Consider the following 25,814-nt stretch of genomic DNA (forward strand, 5'->3'; position numbering starts at 1 on the left):
AGTCCCTCTTTCAGGAGCGGCAATCCGTAAGTATTTTCCCTCTTATCTTCATTGCTCACTTTATTTTCTGCATTTAGTAGTTTTATGAGTTCCATCATGTCATACCGTAGGCCTACATGGAGTACACACGCTAGGAGACCATGGCGTGGCACGAGAGCCTTTATGCATACCATGAGCAGAACAATCACCAGATGTAGTATGCTCTTCAGGAAATGGCGGCCGACAGGGTTCCTTAATTGCAACCAGCACCATCTCCTCCACCACAACCAAGGTTGCTTACCTTTGAGGAGTTTGTGGCACAGAACGCTGGCCCCTCGCCGGTTAGTTCATCCCCAATCTATTCACCCAAAGCATATCATGCCTTTTAACACAGTCATATGTCCCGTTAATATGTCTTTTCAACATCCAGGGAACCGATGGATCAACCGTTGGTGGTGGTCTTCGCAGCACTCCCGAGTCACGGAGCCCGACCACTCCGATCCACGGAGGCAGAGGTGGAGGTGGTCTTGGCGGTAGCACTACCACTAGCAGTGACGACCTGGGCTTCGGTGGACTTGGCGGTGACGACCGCCACGGTACTCGACGTCCTGGCGCTTAAGCCTTTGGATTACTTGGATGTGGTGATGATGATAAACTTGTGGTCTTTAATGGTCCTTTAGATGACTTGTGTGCTTCTTTATATGCTTATGCTTTGTGATGATGGTTATGCTTATGTTTATGTTGATTGTGATGATGCTTATGCATATATTGTTATGACGGTGCCGGATGATACTTTGTGTTCTGTGTGTCTATTTCCATCATATATATTTGTTGATATATGTTGTATATTTGAATTGAATTGACTTGAAAACAAACAGAAAAAAGAAAAAAAATAGATACATACTATCCCGACGGCTAGGCCGTCGGCATAGAGCTGGCGTTAGCACCCAGTGGCTAACATGTGGCAGCTATGCCGACGGCCTAGCCATCGTCATAGTTTTAAACTAAGCCGACGGCTAGGCCGTCGGCATAGCTGCCACGTGCCAGCCACTGGGCACTCCTGGGGTAGGGCTATGCCGACGGCCTAGCCATCGACATAGGTTAAAACTACGCCGACGGCCAGGCCATCGGCATAGCCCTGCTCCAGGAGTAACAACTACACGCCACGTGGCACCTCTATATATGTGGCTATTTGAATGTGTGGACTCCAAAAAATTGTGTCAGTTGTATGTGGACAGTGTTGGATGGCCGTCTTCCACATCAATCTTCATGGACTGCTCCATCTATTCGTGGATAGACGCTGGAGAAAATTTATGTGTCGTCGTTGGAGATGCCCCTATAAATCATCGGATGGAAATGCTAAGGACACACACCAATCAGTGTGTTGAGAAAAATAACATATCGTGATCGGGAAAAGTCTAGGCTTCCCCTGCCTCCCGCCGGCGCCACCGTCGGTTCGCCTCATCTCCATTGGTCTTAAGGCCATGGCGGCATGGTAGATCTCGACCCTTGCGGGCAGGCGGACTCTTTTTTCAGTTGTTGCTTCGCATTTTGTTAGGGTTTGTATCCTACTCAAAAATACGAGACGATGACGGCTCCCTGAAGATGGAAAAAGGTTCTCCCCGCCTAGCCCCTGTCTCAATGGTGTGTCTAGCATTATCGGTGGGCGTGAGAAGATTTGTGTCCAGTGGATCTGTAGTTGGTGGTTTTGCTCGGCTCTGGTTGCAGTTTGTCTACATTCATATGTTTTCAGGTTGGATTTTTCCGATCTACGCTATTTTCATTGATGGCGGTTGTTGTTCTGCTGCACTGGTCCTATGGGGCCTTAGCATGGAGACTTCCATACTACAACCAATTTTGCCTGGCTCTGGCGAGGGAGGGATGAAGGAAATATTCCCTAGAGGCAATAATAAATTTCTTATTTATATTTCCTTATATCATGATAAATGTTTATTATTCATGCTATAATTGTATTAACCGGAAACTTAGTACATGTGTGAATACATAGACAAACATAATGTCACTAGTATGCCTCTACTTAACTAGCTCGTTGAATCAATGATGGTTATGTTTCCTATCCATAGACATGAGTTGTCATTTGATTAACGGGATCACATCATTAGAGAATGATGTGATTGACTTGACCCATCCATTAGCTTAGCACGATGATTATTTAGTTTATTGCTATTTCTTTCTCCATAACTTATACATGTTCCTATGACTATGAGATCATGCAACTCCCGAATACCGGAGGAACACTTTGTGTGCTACCAAACGTCACAACATAACTGGGTGGTTATAAAGGTGCTCTACAGGTGTCTTCGATGGTGTCTGTTGAGTTGGCATAGATCGAGATTAGGATTTGTCACTCTGATTGTCGGAGAGGTATCTCTGGGCCCTCTCAGTAATGCACATCAATATAAGCCTTGCAAGCAATGTGACTAATCGTTTAGTTGCGGGATGATGCTTTACGGAACGAGTAAAGAGACTTGACGGTAACGAGATTGAACTAGGTATTGAGATACCGACGATCGAATCTCGGGTAAGTAACATACCGATGACAAAGGGAACAACGTATCTTGTTAGTGGTTTGACCGACAAAGATCCTCGTAGAATATGTGGGAGCCAATATGAACATTCAGGTTCCGCTATTGGTTATTGACCGGAGACATTTCTCGGTCATGTCTACATAGTTCTCAAACCCGTAGGGTCCGCACGCTTAACGTTCGGTGACTATCGGTATTATGAGTTTATGTGTTTTGATGTACCGAAGGTAGTTCAGAGTCCCGGATGTGATCACGGACATGACGAGGAGTCTCGAAATGGTCGAGACATAAAGATCGATATATTGGATGACTATGTTTGGACATCAGAAATGTTTCAAGAGAATTCGGGCATATACTGGAGTACCGGGGGGTTACCGGAACCCCCCGGGGAGTCAATGGGCCTTAATGGGCCATAGTGGAAAGGAGGAGGAGGTGGCCAAGGTGGGGGCGCACCCCCCCAAGCCCAATCCGAATTGGGAGGGGGCCCGGCCCCCCTTTCCTTCTCTCCTTCTCCCCCTTCCTTCCCTCTCCTACTCCAACTAGGGAAGGGGGAATCCTACTCCCACCGGGAGTAGGACTCCCCCCTTGGGCGTGCCTAGGAGACCGGCCCTCCCCCCTCGTCCACTCCTTCTTATACAGGGGGGAGGGGGCACCCCATAGACACACAAGTTGATCATTGATCTCTTTGCCGTGTGTGGTGCCCCCCTCCACCATAATCCACCTCGGTCATATCGTAGCGGTGCTTAGGCGAAGCCCTCTTCCGGTAGCATCATCATCACCGTCATCACGCCGTCATGCTGACGAAGCTCTCCCTCGACACTCTACTTGATCGTGAGTTCGTGGGACGTCACCGAGCCGAACGTGTGCAGATCGTGGAGGTGCCGTACTTTCAGTACTAGGATCGGTCGATCGTGAAGACGTATGACTACATCAACCGTGTTGTCATAATGCTTCCGCTTACAGTCTATGAGGGTGCCTAGACAATACTCTCCCCTCTCGTTGCTATGCATCACCATGATCTTGCGTGTGCGTATGATTTTTTTTGAAATTATTGCGTTCCCCAACAGTGGCATCCGAGCCAGGTTTATGCGTAGATATTATATGCACCAGTAGAACACAAAGGAGTTGTGGGCGTGGGTATATACATATTGCTTGCCGTCACTAGTTGATTCTTGATTCAGTGGTATTGTTGGATGAAGCGGCCCAAACCGACACTATGCGTACGCTTACGCGAGACTGGTTCTACCGACGTGCTTCGCACATAGGTGGCTGGTGCGTGTCAGTTTCTCCAATTTTAGTTGAATCAGATTCAATGAACAGGGTTCTTTCTGGAGATCAAAAAGCAATCACTATACAGCGTTGTGGTTTTTGATGCGTAGGTAAGAACGGTTCTTCCTCAGCCCGTAGCAGCCACGTAAAACTTGCAACAACAAAGTAGAGGACGTCTAACTTGTTTTTGCAGGGCATGTTGTGATGTGATATGGTCAAGACATGATGCTAAATTTTATTGTATGAGATGATCATGTTTTGTAACACAGTTATCGGCAACTGGCAGGAGCCATATGGTTGTCGCTTTATTGTATGAAATGCAATCACCATGTAATTGCTTTACTTTATCACTAAGCGGTAGCGATAGTCGTAGAAGCAATAGTTGGCGAGACGACAACGATGCTTCGATGGAGATCAAGGTGTCAAGACGGTGATGATGGTGATCATGACGGTGCTTTGGAGATGGAGATCAAAGGCACAAGATGATGATGGCCATATCATATCACTTATATTGATTGCATGTGATGTTTATCCTTTATGCATCTTATTTTTCTTAGTTTGGTGGTAGCATTATAAGATGATCTCTCACTAAATTTCAAGGTATAAGTGTTCTCCCTGAGTATGCACCGTTGCTATAGTTCATCGTGCTGAGACACCACGTGATGATCGGGTGTGATAAGCTCTACGCTCACATACAACGGGTGCAAGCCAGTTTTGCACACGCAGAATACTCGGGTTAAACTTGACGAGCCTAGCATATGCAGATATGGCCTCAGAACACTGAGACCGAAAGGTCGAGTGTGAATCATATAGTAGATATGATCAACATAGTGATGTTCACCATTGAAAACTACTCCATCTCACGTGATGATCGGACATGGTTTAGTTGATATGGATCACATGATCACTTAGATGATTAGAGAGATATCTATCTAAGTGGGAGTTATTAAGTAATTTGATTAATTGAACTTTAATTTATCATGAACTTAGTACCTGATAGTATTTTGCAAGTCTATGTTGTTGTAGATAAATGGCCCGTGATGTCGTTCCGTTGAATTTTAATGCATTCCTAGAGAAAGCTAAGTTGAAAGTTGATGGTAGAAACTACACGGACTGGGTCCGTAACTTGAGGATTATCCTCATTTCTGCACAGAAGAATTACGTCCTGGAAGCACCGCTAGGTGACAAACCCGATGCAGGAGCAACGCCAGATGTTGTGAACACCTGGCAAAGCAAAGCTGATGACTACTCGATAGTTCAGTGTGCCATGCTTTACGGCTTAGAACCGGGACTTCAACGACATTTTGAATGTCATGGAGCATATGAGATGTTCCAGGAGTTGAAGTTAATATTTCAAGCAAATTCCCAGATTGAGAGATATGAAGTCTCGAATAAGTTCTACAGTTGTAAGATGGAGGAGAATAGTTCTGTCAGTGAACATATACTCAGAATGTCTGGGTACCACAACCACTTGACTCAGCTGGGAGTTAATCTTCCTGATGATAGTGTCATTGACAGAGTGTTCTTCAATCACTGCCACCAAGCTACAAGAGCTTCGTGATGAACTATAATATGCAAGGGATGGATAAGACGATTCCTGAGCTCTTCGCAATGCTAAAGACTACGGAGGTAGAAATCAAGAAGGAGCATCAAGTGTTGATGGTCAACAAGACCACCAGTTTCAAGAAAAAGGGTAAAGGGAAGAAAGGGAACTTTAAGAAGAACAGCAAACCAGTTGTTGCTCAAGTGAAGAAACCCAATTCTAAACCTAAGCCTGAGACTGAGTGCTTCTACTGCAAAGGGACTGGTCACTGGAAGCGGAACTGCCCCAAGTATTTGGCAGAGAAGAAGGATGGCAAAGTGGAAGATATATTTGATATACATGTTATTGATGTGTACCTTACTAATGCTCGCAGTAGTGCCTGGGTATTTGATACTGGTTCTATTGCTAACATTTGCAACTTGAAACAGGGACTACGGATTAAGCGAAGATTGGCTAAGGATGAGGTGACGATGCGCGTGGGAAATGGTTCCAAAGTCAATGTGATCGCCGTCGGCATGCTACCTCTACATCTACCTTCGGGATTAGTTTTAGACCTAAATAATTTTTATTTGGTGCCAGCGTTGAGCATGAACATTATATCTGGATCTTGTTTGATGCGAGACAGTTATTCATTTAAATCACAGAATAATGGTTGTTCTATTTATATGAGTAATATCTTTTATGGCCATGCACCCATGATGAGTGGTCTATTTTTACTAAATCTTGATAGTAGTGATACACATGTTCATAGTATTGAAGCCAAAAGATGAAGAGTTGATAATGATAGTGCAACTTATTTGTGGCACTGCTGTTTGGGTCATATTGGTGTAAAGCGCATGAAGAAACTCCATTCTGATGGACTTCTAGAATCACTTGATTATGAATCACTTGGTACATGCGAACCATGCCTCATGGGCAAGATGACTAAAACATCGTTCTCCGGAATAATGGAGCGAGCAATAGAGTTATTGGAAATCATACATACTGATGTATGTGGTCCAATGAACATTGAGGCTCGCGGCGGATATCATTATTTTCTCACCTTCACAGATGATTTAAGCAGATATGGGTATATCTACTTAATGAAACATAAGTCCGAAACATTTGAAAAGTTCAAAGAATTTCAGAGTGAAGTGGAAAATCATCATAACAAGAAAATAAAGTTTTTATGATCTAATCATGGAGGAGAATATTTGAGTTGCGAGTTTGGTCTTCATTTGAAACAATGCGGAATAGTTTCGCAACTCACGCCACTCGGAACACCACAGCGTAATGGTGTGTCCGAACATCGTAATCGTACTTTACTAGATATGGTGCGATCTATGATGTCTCTTACTGATTTACCGCTATAATTTTGGGGTTATGCTTTAGAGAGGGCTACATTCATGTTAAATAGGGCACCATCTAAATCCATTGAGACGACACCTTATGAACTATGGTTTGGCAAGAAACCCAAGTTGTCGTTTCTTAAAGTTTGGGGCCGCGATGCTTATGTGAAAAAGTTTCAACCTGATAAGCTCGAACCCAAATCGGAGAAATGTGTCTTCATAGGATACCCAAAGGACATTGTTGGGTACACCTTCTATCATAGATCCGAAGGCAAGATATTCGTTGCTAAAAATGGATCCTTTATAAAGAAGGAGTTTCTCGAAAGAAGTGAGTGGGAGGAAAGTAGAACTTGATGAGGTAATTGTACCTGCTCCCTTATTGGAAAGTAGTTCATCACTGAAATCAGTTCCAGTGATTCTTACACGAGTAAGTGAGGAAGCTAATGATGATGATCATGAAACTTCTAATCAAGTTACTACCGAACCTCGTAGGTCAATCAGAGTAAGATCCGCACTAGAGTGGTACGGTAACCCTGTTCTGGAGGTCATGTTACTTGACCATGATGAACCTACGAACTATGAGGAAGAGATGATGCGCCCAGATTCCGCAAAATGGCTTGAGGCCATGAAACTTGAGATGGGATCCATGTATGAGAACAAAGTATGGACTTTGGTTAACTTGCCTGATGGTCGGCAGGCCATAGAGAATAAATGGATCTTCAAGAAGAAGACTGACGCTGACGGTAATGTTACTGTCTACAAAGCTCGACTTGTTGCAAAAGGTTTTCGACAAGTTCAAGGAGTTGACTACGATGAGACCTTCTCACCCGTAGTGATGCTTAAGTCCGTCCGAATCATGTTAGCAATTGCCGCATTTTATGATTATGAAATTTGGCAAATGGATGTCAAAACTGCATTCCTTAATGGATATCTTAAAGAAGAGTTGTATATGATGCAACCAGAAGGTTTTGTCGATCCAAACGGTGCTAACAAAGTGTGCATGCTCTAGCGGTCCATTTATGGACTGGTGCAAGCCTCTCGGAGTTGGAATATATGCTTTATAGTGTGATCAAAGCATATGGTTTTATACAGACTTTTGGAGAAGCCTGTATTTACAAGAAAGTGAGTGGGAGCTCCGTAGCATTTCTGATATTATATGTAGATGACATATTGTTGATCGGAAATGATACCGAATTTCTGAATAGCATAAAAGGATACTTGAATAAGAATTTTTCAATGAAAGACCTCGGTGAAGCTGCTTATATATTGGGCACCAAGATCTATAGAGATAGATCAAGACGCTTAATTAGACTTTCACAAAGCACATACCTTGATAAAGTTTTGAAGAAGTTCAAAATGGATCAGGCAAAGAAAGGGTTCTTGCCTGTATTACAAGGTATGAAGTTGAGTATCCTTTTATGCCCGACCACTGCAGAACATAGAGAGAAAATGAAAGGTGTTCCCTATGCTTCAGCCATATGATCTATCATGTATGCAATGTTGTGTACCAGACCTGATGTGTGCCTTGCTATCAGTTTAGCAGGGAGGTACCAAAGTAATCCAGGAGTAGATCACTGGACAGCGGTCAAGAACATCCTGAAATATCTGAATAGTACTAAGGATATGTTTCTCATATATGGAGGTGACAAAGAGCTCATCGCAAATGGTTACGTCGATGCAAGCTTTGACACTGATCCGAATGACTATAAGTCACAAACCGGATACATGTTTTTTATTAAATGGTGGAGCCTTCAGTTGGTGCAGTTCCAAGCAGAGTGTCGTGGTAGGATCTACGTGTGAAGCGGAGTACATAGCTGCTTCAGAAGCAACAAATGAAGGAGTCTGGATGAAGGAGTTCATATCCGATCTAGGTGTCATACCTAGTGCATCGGGTCCAATGAAAATATTTTGTGACAATACTGGTGCAGTTGCCTTGGCAAAGGAATCCAGATTTCACAAGAGAACCAAGCACATCAAGAGACGCTTCAATTCCATCCGCGATCAAGTCAAGGAGGGAGACATACAGATTTGCAAGATACATACGGATCTGAATGTTGCAGACCCGTTGACTAAGCCTCTCTCACGAGCAAAACATGATCAACACCAAGACTCCATGGGTGTTGGAGTCATTACATGTAATCTAGATTATTGACTCTAGTGCAAGTGGGAGACTGAAGGAAATATGCCCTAGAGGCAATAATAAATTTGTTATTTATATTTCCTTATATCATGATAAATGTTTATTATTCATGCTAGAATTGTATTAACCGAAAACTTAGTACATGTGTGAATACATAGACAAACAGAATGTCACTAGTATGCCTCTACTTAACTAGCTCATTGAATCAATGCTGGTTATGTTTCCTAACCATAGAAATGATTTGTCATTTGATTAATGGGATCACATCATTAGAGAATGATGTGATTGACTTAACCCATCCGTTAGCTTAGCATGATGATCATTTAGTTTATTGCTATTGCTTTCTCCATAACTTATACATGTTCCTATGACTATGAGATCATGCAACTCCCGAATACCGGAGGAACACTTTGTGTGCTACCAAACGTCACAACGTAACTGGGTGATTATAAAGGTGCTCTACATGTGTCTCCGATGGTGTTTGTTGAGTTGGCATAGATCAAGATTAGGATTTTTCACTCCGATTGTCGAAGAGGTATCTCTGGGCCCTCTCAGTAATTCACATCAATATAAGCCTTGCAAGCAATGTGACTAATCGTTTAGCATTACGGAACGAGTAAAGAGACTTGCCGGTAACGAGATTGAACTAGGTATTGAGATACCGACGATCGAATCTCGGGCAAGTAACATACCGATGACAAAGGGAACAACATATCTTGTTATGCGGTTTGACCAATAAAGATCTTCGTAGAATATGTGGGAGCCAATATGAACATCCAGGTTCCGCTATTGGTTATTGATCGGAGACATGTCTCGGTCATGTCTACATAGTTCTCGAACTCGTAGGGTCTGCACGCTTAACGTTCGGTGACGATCGGTATTATGAGTTTATGTGTTTTGATGTACCGAAGGTAGTTCGGAGTCCTGGATGTGATCACGGACATGACGAGGAGTCTCGAAATGGTCAAGACATAAAGATCGATATATTGGATGACTATGTTTGGACATCGGAAAGGTTTCAAGAGAGTTCGAGCATATACCGGAGTACCGGGGGGTTACCGGAACCCCCCGGGGAGTCAATGGGCCTTAATGGGCCATAGTGGAAAGGAGAAGGCGGCCAAGGTGGGCCCCCCAAGCCCAATCCAAATTGAGAGGGGGGTCGGCCCCCCTTTCCTTCTCACCTTCTTCCCCTTCCTTCCCTCTCATACTCAAACTAGGGAAGGGGGAATCCTACTCCCACCGGGAGTAGGACTCCCCCCTTAGGCACGCCTAGGAGGCCGGCCCTCTCCCCCTACTCCACTCATTTATATACGGGGGGAGGGGGCGCCCCATAGACACACAAGTTGATCATTGATCTCTTTGCCATGTGCGGTGCCCCCCTCCACCATAATCCACCTCGGTCATATCGTAGCGGTGCTTAGGCAAAGCCCTGTTTCGGTAGCATCATCATCACCATCATCACGCCGTCGTGCTGACGAGGCTCTCCCTAGACACTTTGCTAGATCATGAGTTCGTGGGATGTCACCGAGCCGAACGTGTGCAGATCGCGGAGGTGTCGTACTTTCGATACTAGGATCGGTCGATCGGTCGATCGTAAAGACATATGACTACATCAACCGCGTTGTCATAACGCTTCCGCTTACGGTCTATGAGGGTACATAGACAATACTCTCCCCTCTCATTGCTATGCATCACCATGATCTTGCATGTGCGTAGGAATTTTTTTGAAATTACTGCGTTCCCCAACAAGGGGCAATAACGGCAGCAGTCTTCGGCTCACTTCAACGCTTGTAGTCGTCGCTAGGTGGTCTACGGATCTAGATGTAATTTTATTATTTCTAATGTTCCTCGTACTGCCATGATTGAAAATGAATAGGAAGTTTTTTCGCACAATAAAAAAACGGCAGTCCTCACTCACGACCAAGTTAGGCCAACTCCAGCGCACGACCCCAAACAGACATCCGGTTTGGCCTGTTTTCGTCCATTTGGGACGGCAATGGGTTCGCCCATGTCCGCTTGGTGCCATTGGGTTGTCGGTGCGCCCAACGCGCGGCCGCACCCCTAATCATATCCGGGGTGGACGTGATTTAAAAAAACACAAAAACTAAAATGAAATGCAGAAAAAATAAAAAATGCAAACATAAACCATAAAACATAACTTAACCATAATGGCCACAAAACGGCCCAGTTCCACGGTCCAAATAGACATAATTAACATAAAAAGAAAAGAAAACCGTCGCCGGCGTGCTCCTGCCGTGGCCGTCACCGTCTTCAGTGGCCGGTGTTGTCGTCGTCGTTGACGAGGTCGATGTAGTCCGGCGGCGTCCAGAGGTTGGACGGAGGTGCGGGGTAAATGTGGGCGGGCTGGAAGCCAGGAGGTGCCTACATCACCTCCTCCCGTGGCGACGCCTCCTGCTCCGGTGACCGCGGCGGCGTGGGGCATCTGTTCACGCCCCCCACGGCGTCGGCCATCTCCAGAGCCGTGCAAGACCAGCTCCACTGCTGGTCCATGAGGCCCGGATAGAACGCGGCCGCGTGCTCCTCCTCCATCACCTCCTCCGTCCTCGCCATCTCCAGCTCGGGGATGGCGACGTCGCCGTCCGTAGCTAGGGCCATCATCTCCTTGATGCCCGCCCATTGCCTCTCATCATGCGTCTTCATGGATTCCTCCATGACGCATTGCATGAGCTGAGCCTCCTCTTCCGTTGTCATGCCAGGAGGTGGTGGTGGTGTTGGGGAACGTAGTAATTTCAAAAATTTCCTACACACACGCAGGATCATGGTGATGCATAGTAACGACAGGGGAGAGTGTTGTCTACGTACCCTCGTAGACCATTCGCAGAAGCGTTATATCAATGCGGTTTATGTAATCGTACGTCTTCACGATCCGACTGATCCAAGTACCAAAAGCACAGCACCTCCGAGTTCTGCACACGTCCGGCTCGGTGACGTCCTCGCCTTGTCGATCCAGCAAGAGGGGCGAAGTAGTAGATGAGTTCTAGCAGCACGACGACGTGGTGACGGTGTTGGTGAAGAACAATCTCCGCAGGGCTTCGCCTAAGCACTACAAAAACTATGACGGAGGATAAACTAGAGGGGACGGGGTTGTCGGCACACGACTTGGTGTTTCTTGATGTGTCTTTGGTGCTAGCGTGCCCCGCTATTTATATGTTGAGCCCTGGGGTCGAAACTTGGAGCAAAAGCCTCTTCAAAGTCAGTTTTTCCCGAAAAGCAAGAGTCCCACTCGGACTCCAGGACCAAACGCCACAATTGTTGGCGTCTGGCCCAGACGCCATGGGCCTCGGTGTCTGACCCAGGGCCAGACGTCAGGGTCTCCGGCATTTGGCCCCCTGGCCTCCGCAAAACTCCTTTTGCACTAACTTATAGCCATGTGCGCTTGACCCCTTCGCCTAACCATATCATCCAATATATGAATCTTTACCTCCGGACCATTCCGGAGCTCCTCGTTATGTCGGTGATCTCATCCGGGACTCCGAACAACATTCGGTTACCAACATACATAACTCATAAATAATATATCGTCAACGAACGTTAAGCGTGCGGACCCAACGGGTTCGAGAACTATGTAGACATGACCGAGACACCTTTCTGGTCAATAACCAATAGCGGGACCTAGATGCCCATATTGGCTCCTACATATTCTACGAAGATCTTTATCGGTCAGACCGCATAACAACATACGTTGTTCCCTTTGTCATCGGTATGTTACTTGCTCGAGATTCGATTGTCGGTATCTCAATACCTAATTCAATCTCGTTACCGACAAGTCTCTTTACTCGTTCTGTAATACATCATCCCGCAACTAACTCATTAGTTGCAATGCTTGCAAGGCTTAAGTGATGTGCATTACCGAGAGGGCCCAGAGATACCTCTCCGACAATCGGAGTGACAAATCCTAATCTCAAAATACGCCAACCCAACAAGTACCTTTGGAGACACCTGTAGAGCACCTTTATAATCACCCAGTTACGTTGTGACGTTTGGTAGCACATAAAGTGTTCCTCCGGTAAACGGGAGTTGCATAATCTCATAGTCATAGGAACGTGTATAAGTCATGAAGAAAGCAATAGCAACAAACTAAACGATCAAGTGCTATGCTAACGGAATGGGTCAAGTCAATCACATCATTCTCTAATGATGTGACCCCGTTAATCAAATGACAACTCATGTCTATGGCTAGGAAACTTAACCATCTTTGATTCAACGAGCTAGTCAAGTAGAGGCATACTAGTGACACTCTGTTTGTCTATGTATTCACACATGTATTATGTTTCCGGTTAATACAATTCTAGCATGAATAATAAACATTTATCATGAAGTAAGGAAATAAATAATAAATTTATTATTGCCTCTAGGGCATATTTCCTTCGGACTCCCACTTGCACTAGAGTCAATAATCTAGTTCGCATCACCATGTGATTTGACATCAATAGTTGACATCACCATGTGATTAACACCCACAGTTCACATCGTCATGTGACCAACACCCGAAGGGTTTACTAGAGTCAATAATCTAGTTCACATCGCTATGTGATTAATACCCAAAGAGTACTAAGGTGTGATCATGTTTTGCTTGTGAGGGAAGTTTAGTCAACGGGTCTGCCACATTCAGATCCATATGTATTTTGCAAATTTCTATGTCAATAATGCTCTGCATGGAGCTACTCTATCTAATTGCTCCCACTTTCAATATGTATCCAGATTGAGACTTTGAGTCATCTAGATCAGTGTCAAAACTTGCATCGACGTAACCCTTTACGACGAACCTTTTGTCACCTCCATAATCGAGAAACATATCCTTACTCCACTAAGGATAATTTTGACCAATGTCCAGTGATCTACTCCTAGATCACTATTGTACTACTTTGCCAAACTCAGGGCAGGGTATACAATAGGTCTGGTACACAGCATGGCATACTTTATAGAACCTATGGCTGAGGCATAGGGAATGACTTTCATTCTCTCTCTATTTTCTGCCGTGGTCTGGTTTTGAGTCTTACTCAACTTCACTCCATGTAACACAGGCAAGAACTCCTTCTTTGACTGTTCCATTTTGAACTACTTCAAAATCTTGTCAAGGTATGTACTCATTGAAAAACTCATCAAGCATCTTGATCTATTTCTATAGATCTTGATGCTCAATATGTAAGAAGCTTTACCGAGGTCTTTCTTTGAAAAACTCCTTTCAAACATTCCTTTATGCTTTGCAGAATAATTATACATTATCTCCGATCAACAATATGTCATTCACATATACTTATCAGAAATGTTGTAGTGCTCCCACTCACTTTCTTGTAAATACAGGCTTCACCGCAAGTCTGTATAAAACTATATGCTTTGATCAACTTATCAAAGCGTATATTCCAACTCCGAGATGCTTGCACCAGTCCATAGATGGATCGATGGAACTTGCATATTTTGTTAGTACCTTTAGGATTGACAAAACCTTCTGGTTGCATCATATACAACTCTTCTTTAAATAATCCATTAAGGAATGCAGTTTTGTTTATCCATTTGCCATATTTCATAAAATGTGGCAATTGCTAACATGATTCGGACAGACTTAAGCATAGATATGAGTGAGAAACTCTCGTCGTAGTCAACACCTTGAACTTGTCGAAAACCTTTTTGCAACAATTCTAGCTTTGTAGATAGTAACACTACTATCAGCGTCCATTTTCCTTTTGAAGATCCATTTGATCTCAATGGCTCGCCGATCATTGGGCAAGTCAATCAAAGTCCATACTTTGTTCTCATACATGGATCTTATCTCAGATTTCATGGCCTCAAGCCATTTCACAGAATCTGGGATCATCATCGCTTCCTCATAGTTCGTAGGTTTGTCATGGTCAAGTAACATGACCTCCAGAACAGGATTACCTTAACACTCTGGTGCGGATCTCACTCTGGTTTACCTACGAGGTTCGGTAGTAACTTGATCTAAAGTTACATGATCATCATCATTAGCTTCCTCACTAATTGGTGTAGTAGTCATAGGAACAGATTTCCGTGATGAACTACTTTCCAATAAGGGAGCAGATATAGTTACCTTATCAAGTTCTACTTTCCTCCCACTCACTCATTCTCTAGAAAGGATCCATTCTTAGTAATGAATATCTTGCCTTCGGATCTGTGATAGAAGGTGTACCCAACATTTTCTTTTGGGTATCCTATGAAGACGCACTTCTCCGATTTGGGTTTGAGCTTATTAGGTTGGAACTTTTTCACATAAGCATTGCAACCTCAAACTTTAAGAAACGACAACTTAGGTTTCTTGCCAAACCATAGTTCATATGATGTCGTCTCAACGGATTTAGATGGTGCCCTATTTAACATGAATGTAGCTGTCTCTAATGCATAACCCCAAAACGATAGTGGTAAATCGGTAAGAGACATCATAGATCGCACTATATCTAATAAAGTACGTTTATGACGTTCGGACACACCATTACACTGTGGTGTTCCAGGTGGCGTGAGTAGTGAAACTATTTCACATTGTTTTAACTGAAGGACAAACTCGTAACTCAAATATTTTACTTCTGCGATCATATCGTAGAAACTTTTATTTTTGTTACGATGATTCTCCACTTCACTATGAAATTCTTTGAACTTTTCAAATGTTTCAGACTTGTGTTTCATCAAGTAGATATACTCATATCGGCTCAAATCATTTGTGAAGATCAGAAAATAATGATACCTGCCGCGAGCCTCAATATTCATCGAACGACATACATCAGTATGTATGATTTCCAACAAATCTATTGCTCATTCCATTGTTCCGAAGAATGGAGTCTTAGTCATCTTGCCCATGAGGCATGGTTCGCAAGCATCAATTGATTCATAATCAAGTGATTCCAAATGCCCATGAGCATGGATTTTCTTCATGCGTTTTACACCAATATGACCTAAATGACAGTGCCACAAATAAGTTGCACTATCATTATTAACTTTGCATCTTTTGGCTTCAATATTATGAAAATGTGTATCGCCACGATCGAGATCCAACAAACCATTTTCATTGGGTGTATGACCATAGAAGGTCTTATTCATGTAAACAGAACAACAATTATTCTCTAACTTACATGAATAACCGTATTGCAATAAACATGATCCAATCATATTCATTCTCAACGCAAACACTAAATAACATTTATTTAGGTTTAACACTAATCCCGAAAGTATAGGGAGTGTGTGATGATGATCATATCAATCTTGAAACCATTTCCAATACACATCATCACTTCACTCTTAACTAGTCTCTGTTCATTCTGCAACTCTTGTTTCGAGTTACTATTCTTAGCAAAACCAGTATCAAATACCGAGGGGTTTCTATAAACACTAGTAAAGTACACATTAATAACATGTATATCAAATATAGCTTGTTCACTTTGACATCCTTCTTACTCGCCAAATACTTGGGGTAGTTCCATTTCCAGTGACCAGTCCTTTGCAGTAGAAGCACTTGGTCTCAGGCTTAGGTCCAGACTTGGGCTTCTTCACTTGAGCAGCAACTTGCTTGCCGTTCTTCTTGAAGTTACCCTTCTTCCCTTTGCTGTTTCTCTTGAAATTAGTGGTCTTGTCAACCATCATCACTTGATGTTTTTCTTGATTTCTACCTTCACCGATTTGGCATCGCGAAGAGCTTGGGAATTGTTTACGTCATCCCTTGCATATTATAGTTTATCACGAAGTTCTACTAACTTGGTGATGGTGACTAGAGAATTTTGTCAATCACTATTTTATCTGGAAGATTAACTCCCACTTGATTCAAGCGATTGTAGTACCCAGACAATCTGAGCACATGCTCAATGCTTGAGCTATTCTCCTCCATCTCTTAGCTATAGAACTTGTTGGAGACTTCATATCTCCCAACTCGGGTATTTGCTTGAAATATTAACTTCAACTCCTGGAACATCTCATATGGTCCATGACATTCAAAACGTCTTTGAAGTCCCGATTCTAAGCCGTTAAGCATGGTGCACTAAACTATCAAGTAGTCATCATACCGAGCTTTGCCAAACGTTCATAACGTCTGCATATGCTCCTGCAATAGGTCTGTCACCTAGCGGTGCATCAAGGACATAATTATTCTGTGCAGCAATGAGGATAATCCTGAGATCACAGATCCAATCCACATCATTGCTACTAACATCCTTCAACTTAGTTTTCTCTAGGAACATATCAAAAAATAAAATAGGGGAGCTTAACGCGAGCTATTGATCTACAACATAGATATGCTAATACTACCAGGACTAAGTTCGTGATAAATTTAAGTTCAATTAATCATATTACTTAATAACTCCCACTTAGATAGACATCCCTCTAATCCTCTAAGTGATCACGCGATCCAAATCAACTAAACCATAATCGATCATCACGTGAAATGGAGTAGTTTTCAATGGTGAACATCACTATGTTGATCATATCTACTATATGATTCACGCTCGACCTTTCGGTCTCAGTGTTCCGATGCCATATCTACATATGCTAGGCTCGTCAAGTTTAACCTGAGTATTCTGCGTGTGCAAAACTGGCTTGCACCCGTTGTAGATGGACGTAGAGCTTATCACACCCGATCATCACGTGGTGTCTGGGCACGACGAACTTTGGCAATGGTGCATACTCAGGGAGAACACCTTTATCTTGAAATTTAGTGAGAGATCATCTTATAATGCTACCATCAATCAAAGCAAGATAAGATGCATAAAAGATAAACATCACATGCAATCTATATAAGTGATATGATATGGCCATCATCATCTTGTGCTTGTGATCTCCATCTCCGAAGCACCGTCATGATCACCATCATCACCGACACGACACCTTGATCTCCATCGTAGCATCGTTGTCGTCTCGCCAATCTTATGCTTCTACGACTATTGCTACCGCTTAGTGATAAAGTAAAGCATTACAGGGCGATTGCATTGCATACAATAAAGCGACAACCATATGGCTCCTGCCAGTTGCCGATAACTCGGTTACAAAACATGATCATCTCATACAATAAAATTTAGCATCATGTCTTGACCATATCACATCACAACATGCCCTGCAAAAACAAGTTAGACATCCTCTACTTTGTTGTTGCAAGTTTTACGTGGCTGCTACTGGGCTTAGCAAGAACCGTTCTTACCTACGCATCAAAACCACAACGATAGTTCGTCAAGTTGGTGTTGTTTTAACCTTCGCAAGGACCGGGCGTAGCCACACTCGGTTCAACTAAAGTTGGAGAAACTGACACCCGCCAGCCACCTGTGTGCAAAAGCACGTCGGTAGAACCAGTCTCGCGTAAGCGTACGCGTAATGTCGGTCCGGGCTGCTTCATCCAACAATACCGCCGAACCAAAGTATGACATGCTGGTAAGCACTATGACTTATATCGCCCACAACTCACTTGTGTTCTACTCGTGCATATGACATCTACGCATAAAACCTGGCTCAAATGCCACTGTTGGGGAACGTAGTAATTTCAAAAAATTCCTATGCACACGCAGGATCACGGTGATGCATAGCAATGAGAGGGGAGAGTGTTGTCTACGTACCCTCGTAGACCGTTCGCGGAAGCGTTATATCAACGCGGTTTATGTAGTCGTACGTCTTCACGATCCGACCGATCCAAGTATCGAAAGCACGGCACCTCCGAGTTCTGCACACGTTTGGCTCGGTGACATCCTCGCCTTCTCGATCCAGCAAGAGGGGCGAAGTAGTAGATGAGTTCCGGCAGCACGACGGCGTGGTGACGGTGTTGGTGAAGAACAATCTCCACAGGGCTTCGCCTAAGCACTATGAAAACTATGACGGAGGATAAATTAGAGGGGACAAGGTTGTCGGCACATGGCTTGGTGTTTCTTGATGTGTCTTTGGTGCTAGCCCTGCCCCTCTATTTATATGTTGAGCCCTGGGGTCGAAACTTGGAGCAAAAGCCTCTTCAAAGTCGGTTTTGCCTGAAAGGCAAGAGTCCCACTCGGACTCCAGGACCAAATGCCACAATCCTTGGCGTCTGGCCCAGACGCCATGGGCCTCGGCGTCTGGCCCAGGGTCAGACGCCAGGGTCTCCGGCGTTTGGCCCCCTGGCCTCCGCAAAACTCCTTTTGCACCGACTTATAGCCCCGTGGGCTTGACACCTTGGCCTAACCATATCATCCAATATATGAATCTTTACCTCCGGACCATTCCGGAGCTCCTCGTCATGTTCGTGATCTCATCCGGGACTCCGAACAACATTAGGTTACCAACATACATAACTCATAAATACTATATCGTCAACGAACGTTAAGCGTGCGGACCCTACGGGTTCGAGAACTATGTAGAAATGACCGAGACACCTTTCTGGTCAATAACCAATAGTGGGACCTGGATGCCCCTATTGGATCCTACATATTCTACGAAGATCTTTATCGGTCAGACCGCATAACAACATACGTTGTTCCCTTTGTCATCGGTATGTTACTTGCCCGAGATTCGATCGTCGGTATCTCAATACCTAGTTCAATCTCATTATCGGCAAGTCTCTTTACTCGTTCCGTAATACATCATCCCGCAACTAACTCATTAGTTGCAATGCTTGCAAGGCTTAAGTGATGTGCATTACCGAGAGGGCCCAGAGATACCTCTTCGACAATCGGAGTGACAAATCCTAATCTCAAAATACGCCAACCCAACAAGTACCTTTGGAGACACCTGTAGAGCACCTTTATAATCACCCAGTTATGTTGTGACGTTTGGTAGCACACAAAGTGTTCCTCCGGTAAACGGGAGTTGCATAATCTCATAGTCATAGGAACATGTATAAGTCATGAAGAAAGCAATAGCAATAAACTAAAGGATCAAGTGCTATGCTAACGGAATGGGTCAAGTCAATCACATCATTCTCTAATGATGTGACCCCGTTAATCAAATGATAACTCATGTCTATGGCTAGGAAACTTAACCATCTTTGATTCAACGAGTTAGTCAAGTAGAGGCATACTAGTGACACTCTGTTTGTCTATGTATTCACACATGTATTATGTTTCTGGTTAATACAATTCTAGCATGAATAATAAACATTTATCATGAAATAAGGAAATAAATAATAACTTTATTATTGCCTCTAGGACATATTTCCTTCAGGTGGCGACGGAGATAGTGAAGGCGACGGCGTGGGCGTGAGGCCGCGCACCTGGGGAGCAGCCACTCCGCGCTCTCGACGTGGCCGCTGTGGCCCCAACGAGGTGCCGGCGAAGAAGAAGGCGCGCGCGCATGTCGTGCTCATCCCTTAACCACGTGTCCCAGAGCCCGGAGTCGGGGCGTACCTGGGGTCGTAGAAGATGTCGTCGGGGATGAGGCGGCGACGCTCGATCTCCTGGCGGCGGGTACATCCGCTCGTCGGGACCGGTGGGACCGGCACCCGGTCGGCGGAGAGGTGCCAGTTATTGGGGAGGTGCAAGTCGCTCCACGGAAGCGGCGTCCTCGTCTCCCAATAACACCGACATATATCCATGCTGATGTACTGCCGGCCGCGCTCGTCGCCGGTCGTAGGGCCGATGGTGAATGGGGCAGGCGCGGGGGCCCAACACGGTGGTGATGCAGGCTCCTCTTTCACGGAACCGCGGCGGTGGCCCGAGGACGAGCCAACATCGCGGTCGTGCTTCCCCTTGCGGCCGGAGTTCCAGAACCTCATGGTTGCGAGGCGGCTGGCCGTCAAGATTGAGAACGGGGAGAGGGAGAGCTAGGGTTTGGGGCGTGTCGGGTTTTGAGGGGGCAAAGAGGGCTGGAGTGGGGAGTGTAGACGACGACCGGTCCACGGCTTCCCATTTAAGAAGGACGGCGACCGTTCGCTGGGCAGATGACAGGTGGGGCTGGCCGCGCGTGCGCTTTGATGTTGGCAGGTGGGAGGTAGGTGGGCGCCTGCCACGCGGCTCCGACTTGGACAAGCGACGCGTCCGTTTGCTATCCACCGCGACTTAAACCCGACGCATGTTTGCATTCGAAATAGATCGGCCCGAACACAAAACAACTCAGATGAGCTCAGACCATCGTGCGTTGGGCCATGGGGTCTGTCTGTTTTGCCCTAAACAGACGGGTCCGGAGGGGAAGGGGCCGCGCGAGTTGGCCTTAGAGCATCTCCAACAGGCGTGGCAAAAGGCGCGCCCGCGCCGTAAAGTTTGGTTTTAGCACGCGCCGGCTGGTTCCGCGCGCTCCAGCGGTGGCGGGAACTTACCGCGCGAGGGAAGCGTTTGCGCGCGAGCGGAAGAAAGCGGCACGCGGGGCGGTAGATTTGGCGCGCCGCTTCGCGCGCGCCTATAAAATCCCGCGTTCGCCATGCGCACAGAACACTTCCACGCGCCCTCCCCTCGCAACCTCACCGCTTCGCCACCTCGCCGCTTCGCCGCTTTCTGCGCCACCATGCCACCGCGCCGCCGGGGTTCTTCGGGCTACCGCGGCGTCCGCAAGCGTCCCAACGGTTGGTACTCCACCGAGATCTGGTCCGGCGACGTCCGGCTCGGTCTCGGGTCGTTCCGGAGCACGCACGAGGCAGCCCGCGCGTACGACGCGACGGCGTGGCGCTTGGAGAGGCCCCGGTCGCAGATGAACTTCCGGGACGTCTTCACGGCGAGGAGGCGCAGCGCGTCGCCCCTCCGCCGCGTCTCATCACCGACATGGACCGTGCCGACCACGCTCGGCGGCTGCGCCGCCTCGTCATCGCCGAGGAGGACAAGCGTGCCTACTGGGCGGAGATGAGGCAAGGCGCCGCGCGAAGCGGGCGGACCGGCGTCGGCGGAAGGCATTGGCGAATGCGTAGTCCGATATCGTTGCAGCAGGTGGGAGGTCGATCTTCATGGCAGACGATGAACGTTGGTTCGACATGTGGCTCGATACCTCGGACGACACCGACGAGGATGATGATGGTGATGATGGTAGCGACTTGGAGTAGTTTCTATCTATGTATGCCGTGGTAGTTTCTATCTAGTTGCACCGTAGTTTTATCTATCTATGCTTTCAAACTAAATATCTAGTTGCACCGATGTAAAATACCTTTGCATCGTTTTTTATTTATGCAATCTATCATTTTTTATCTATGCTTCCGATGTAAAAATATTATAGAATGAGCGCGCGCTGCTGGAGCGGCGCGCGCTGCATTTTAACGCGGCTACTGGAGCCAGTGCTGCGCGCCGCGCTAAACCAGACGATGGATGCGCGACAAAGCAGTTTTTAGCGCGCGGAGCGTTGGGCGCCTGTTGGAGATGCTCTTAGGCTGCTTGTAATGGGTAGTATCATACCTTAGTATCATGCACATGATACTAAGGTATGATACTACCTCCGTAATGCACAGTATCATATACTAGTACTGTAGGTAGCCTTATTTATTGCCATGCATGACACATATTAGCATAGTATTTAATATGATACGGTATCATAATATGATACTCAACGCTCTTTTTTTCATTTAATTTTATGCCACCTCAGCAAAATAGTCTAGTTGACATGCATGATACTATCTATGATACTATCATTACGACCAGCCTTAGCAGCCAGGTAACTTCTCCGACTCAGTGATACTCAGGGGGTGTTTAGTTTCAGGGACTTTTTTGTGTTGGGACTATAAAAAGTCCCTAGTAAATCAAACAGGATGTGATTTTTTTAAGACTTTTTGCTAAAAGTCCTTATAAGCACCTCTTTTAAAGTTTTTTTTTAAAAATCCTACAAACTAAAAAGGCATAGGACTAGAGAACCAAACACCATCTCAACCGACTGAGCCAAGCGTGGTCTTCCAGGCCGTTGCCCGCCCCCCCGCCCGCAGCCTGTCATGTCCCGTTCACACGCGGCACCGTTTGCTCCTCCTACTGACCGCGCGGCCCCATCTTTGCCCTTTGGGTCCCACACCCGTGGAGGGCACCGAGCTTCCACTGCTCCTCCTGGCTGTTCAGCGGTCCATGTGTAAGTCCGATGCGGCCATACTACCACACGGCGCCACATCCCACTGACGCCAATGGCCCACCGGGAGGAAGCGAGCGGACGGCTGACGCATGTCCGCCACGTGTCCGTGCTACCTACGTGACGTCCTGTGGCGTGGAGACGTGGCGGCCGGGCACGGGCCAGGGCAAGGTGTGTACTTGAGCAGGGCACCGGCCGCCGCCCTTCCCTTCGCCTTGGCATCAACTCCCACCCCGTGTCTGCTGCAGATGCCCAGATTGTCCCGGTTGCTCCCATGTCTGATCGTAGCGGCCAGCGGCAATGCCGCCGAGGCGTCTCGGGCGACGTCGAGCTCGACGCGGCCATGGCACTGGCCAACATGGCCGGCGTTTCGGGGCCAGCAGCTCTTCCCGCCGCGCACCCGGCGGCGCCGCAGCATGGCGCCAGCCGCGAGGAGGAGGAGGAGCTGGCGAGCACGAGGCTGAGCCTGGAGCTGGGCAAGGTCGGCATCCAGGCGTCGTCGTGCTCCAGCAGCTCCAGCGCCGGGTGTCCCTCGCAGCAGGCGCGGGTGGCCGCGGCGGCTCCAGGTGGAGGCGGCTACGGCCCAAGGCCCCGGCATACGCTCACCGAGGTAACTCAGCGGCTATGTCGCGTGGATGCAAACCTGTGCCGGCTCTCACTTGACCCCTAGTTTCTTGTGCGGATCCAACAGGCTGAGAAGGAGGCAAAGCGGCTGCGGCGCGTGCTCGCGAACCGGGAGTCTGCGCGCCAAACCATACTCCGCCGTCAGGTTATAATATCTTGGCTTTCACAGCGTTGGTATAAAACCATCTCTCTGTATACAATTCATGCGAGCTACTCCAGCTTTATATAGTGTTGTCTTAATTTAGGCGATCCGAGACGAACTGGCGAGGAAAGTTGCGGACTTGTCGTCACAAAACGAGAGCATGAAGAAGGTAATACCGATAGGTTTATGTAGCAGCAAGAATGGCAATTAGCAGGAACAAACTTTAGGCTTAACCTATGTTAATTCTCCCTTTGTTTGCGCAGGAGAAGGAGACGGTGATGCAAGAGTATCTCACACTCCAGGAGACGAACAAGCAGCTGAAAGAACAGGCACGACATCATCTGCCGCTTCCATTATTTTAGTGATCTTTATTAGTAGGAGTAATTACTAGAGTCAGGGCAGAGAGAATCTAGCATGTTCGGAGCCTCCAGTTGTTCCCCTGAAAGCGAGCCACATGACTGCACTTTACTACTGTAGTACCCCAGTTCAGTAGTAGTCGCTAGGTAGGCCATCAAGCAGTCATCGGAAATACTAGTACAAGTCATAGTCGAATTGGAACCCAAGTACCGAGCTGGAGTACGTAGTTCTTGATGCCATATGTATGGATAAAACGACATCCGTGTTTTCTATATTTGGCTTTCTGCCAAGATTGCTTTCTTCTTTAATTTGTGGCCCAAAGTTGCCGCACACGCTTCTGCTGTTCTACCGCTCATGCCGACAAGAGACGTAGGAGTAGCTAGGTAGGTTGCCCTGCTTGTTGAGACGAGCTTTTTGCCGGCTTGTCCAGGTCTTTGGAGCTTTACCAATGGCGTTTTTGAATCGTCCTTCTGTGTGAAACCAGAACCAAACACCTGGAGCGAAAGCTTGCTGTGATCCTGACTATCGTGAATGCTTTTCTCCATCTACAGGTTATTGCGAAGACGGCAGAGAAGGCGCCGCCGCCGGTGGTAACGTCCATGGACACGACGCCACCAGCGGAGCAGCGGGCAGAAGCCACGCTGTCCACGGCGGCCCCGCTGGACGCACCCCCTGGGCCGGGCTTCCTTTACGCAACAGCTGGGCCCCCAGCCGTGCCGGTGCCGTATGTCTGGGGCTCTTGGCCGGGGTACAATCCGAACGCCAGCAACCCGGGCGGCGCCATCAGCACTGGACATGCCCCGCCGCTCTGCTTTCCGCCCTGCGCGTGGTACTACCCCGTCGTCACCGACCCACATGGTTCGCCGGCGGCATCTTACGCGCAGCCGCTCCATGAGACAACGAGCGGGGGCGCCAGCCAGGGTACCTGCGGCGGAACGGCCGATGAGGACACCGACGACGACCCGTGCTCGCTCACGCTGGGGCTTGACGTCGACAGGAAGTGTGCGACGAGCGCCGAGAGCGGCGGCAGCCGTGCTGTGGCGGGAGACAGAGAGAGGGCGGTGATGGCAGCGGAGGCGAGAAAGAGGAGGAAGGAGCTGACGAAGATGAAGCAGACGCATCTCGGCGGCCGTCCTGGAGACGAGTAGGTCTCTGCGCCATTGACGGGGGGTGAGTGGGTGACACTTGTTGTTTTTTTAACTTTCTAGCTGGTCGTTTCATTTTGGTTGTTATACGTTGTTATATCTGGTTTTGTTTAGCCTTTTGCTCGTCCAAATGATTTCAGTTTTCAAATTATTTTGTGGTGCAATCTGTATACAAAAGATTAGTAGGTTTGATGACGTGCAACAAGAGTCATGTACTCCCTCCGGTTTTTTCTTCATATATGTATATATAAGACCATACATAAGATTTGTCTGATGTCAAACTTCCTATTTACCTCGCAAAAGAAACTTCACAAAGTTTGACATATTTGTATGAAAAATATTGAATCTACCCTAATAAATTATATAATATAAAATTAAATTCATAACGCATCTAATAATATTCATTTCATATTGTGAATGTTGATATTTTCATACAAATATGATCAAACTTCATGAAGTTTGAACGAAGTTTTATTTTAGCCAAATTTTATGTGCAGAATAAAATTGATCAAAGAGAGTACTAATAATGTTTAATGTAGCAACTGTACGATGCATTTTTTGAAGAAAATACTTAAACATAGTAAATCTTTTTAGGAGAACCTAGCTAGTATCTGCCCCAAGCTTTGTAGTATAAGATTTCCCTGAGTTATTGTGCGAAGGATGTTCAATCTTTTCACTAATAGAAAACCGGGTTTTGATTGAGGCCCGAGTAAGGTCATTAATCTCGATTCACTCACGAACCGGGACCAAAGCGTAACGCATGGATAATTATGCAACAGTAATCATGCTAATGGTGCTATGTC

The 25,814-nt window shown here is 46.3% G+C and overlaps 1 pseudogene; it reads left to right on the forward strand.

Annotated features, from left to right (window-relative positions):
* The first annotated feature begins 1,463 nt into the window (after positions 1–1,463).
* On the forward strand, positions 1,464–25,162 carry LOC119297665 (annotated as a pseudogene).
* The last annotated feature ends 652 nt before the right edge of the window (positions 25,163–25,814 follow it).

Source organism: Triticum dicoccoides, chromosome 5A (assembly GCF_002162155.2).
Source record: "Triticum dicoccoides isolate Atlit2015 ecotype Zavitan chromosome 5A, WEW_v2.0, whole genome shotgun sequence".
Taxonomy (NCBI): Eukaryota; Viridiplantae; Streptophyta; class Magnoliopsida; order Poales; family Poaceae; genus Triticum; species Triticum dicoccoides.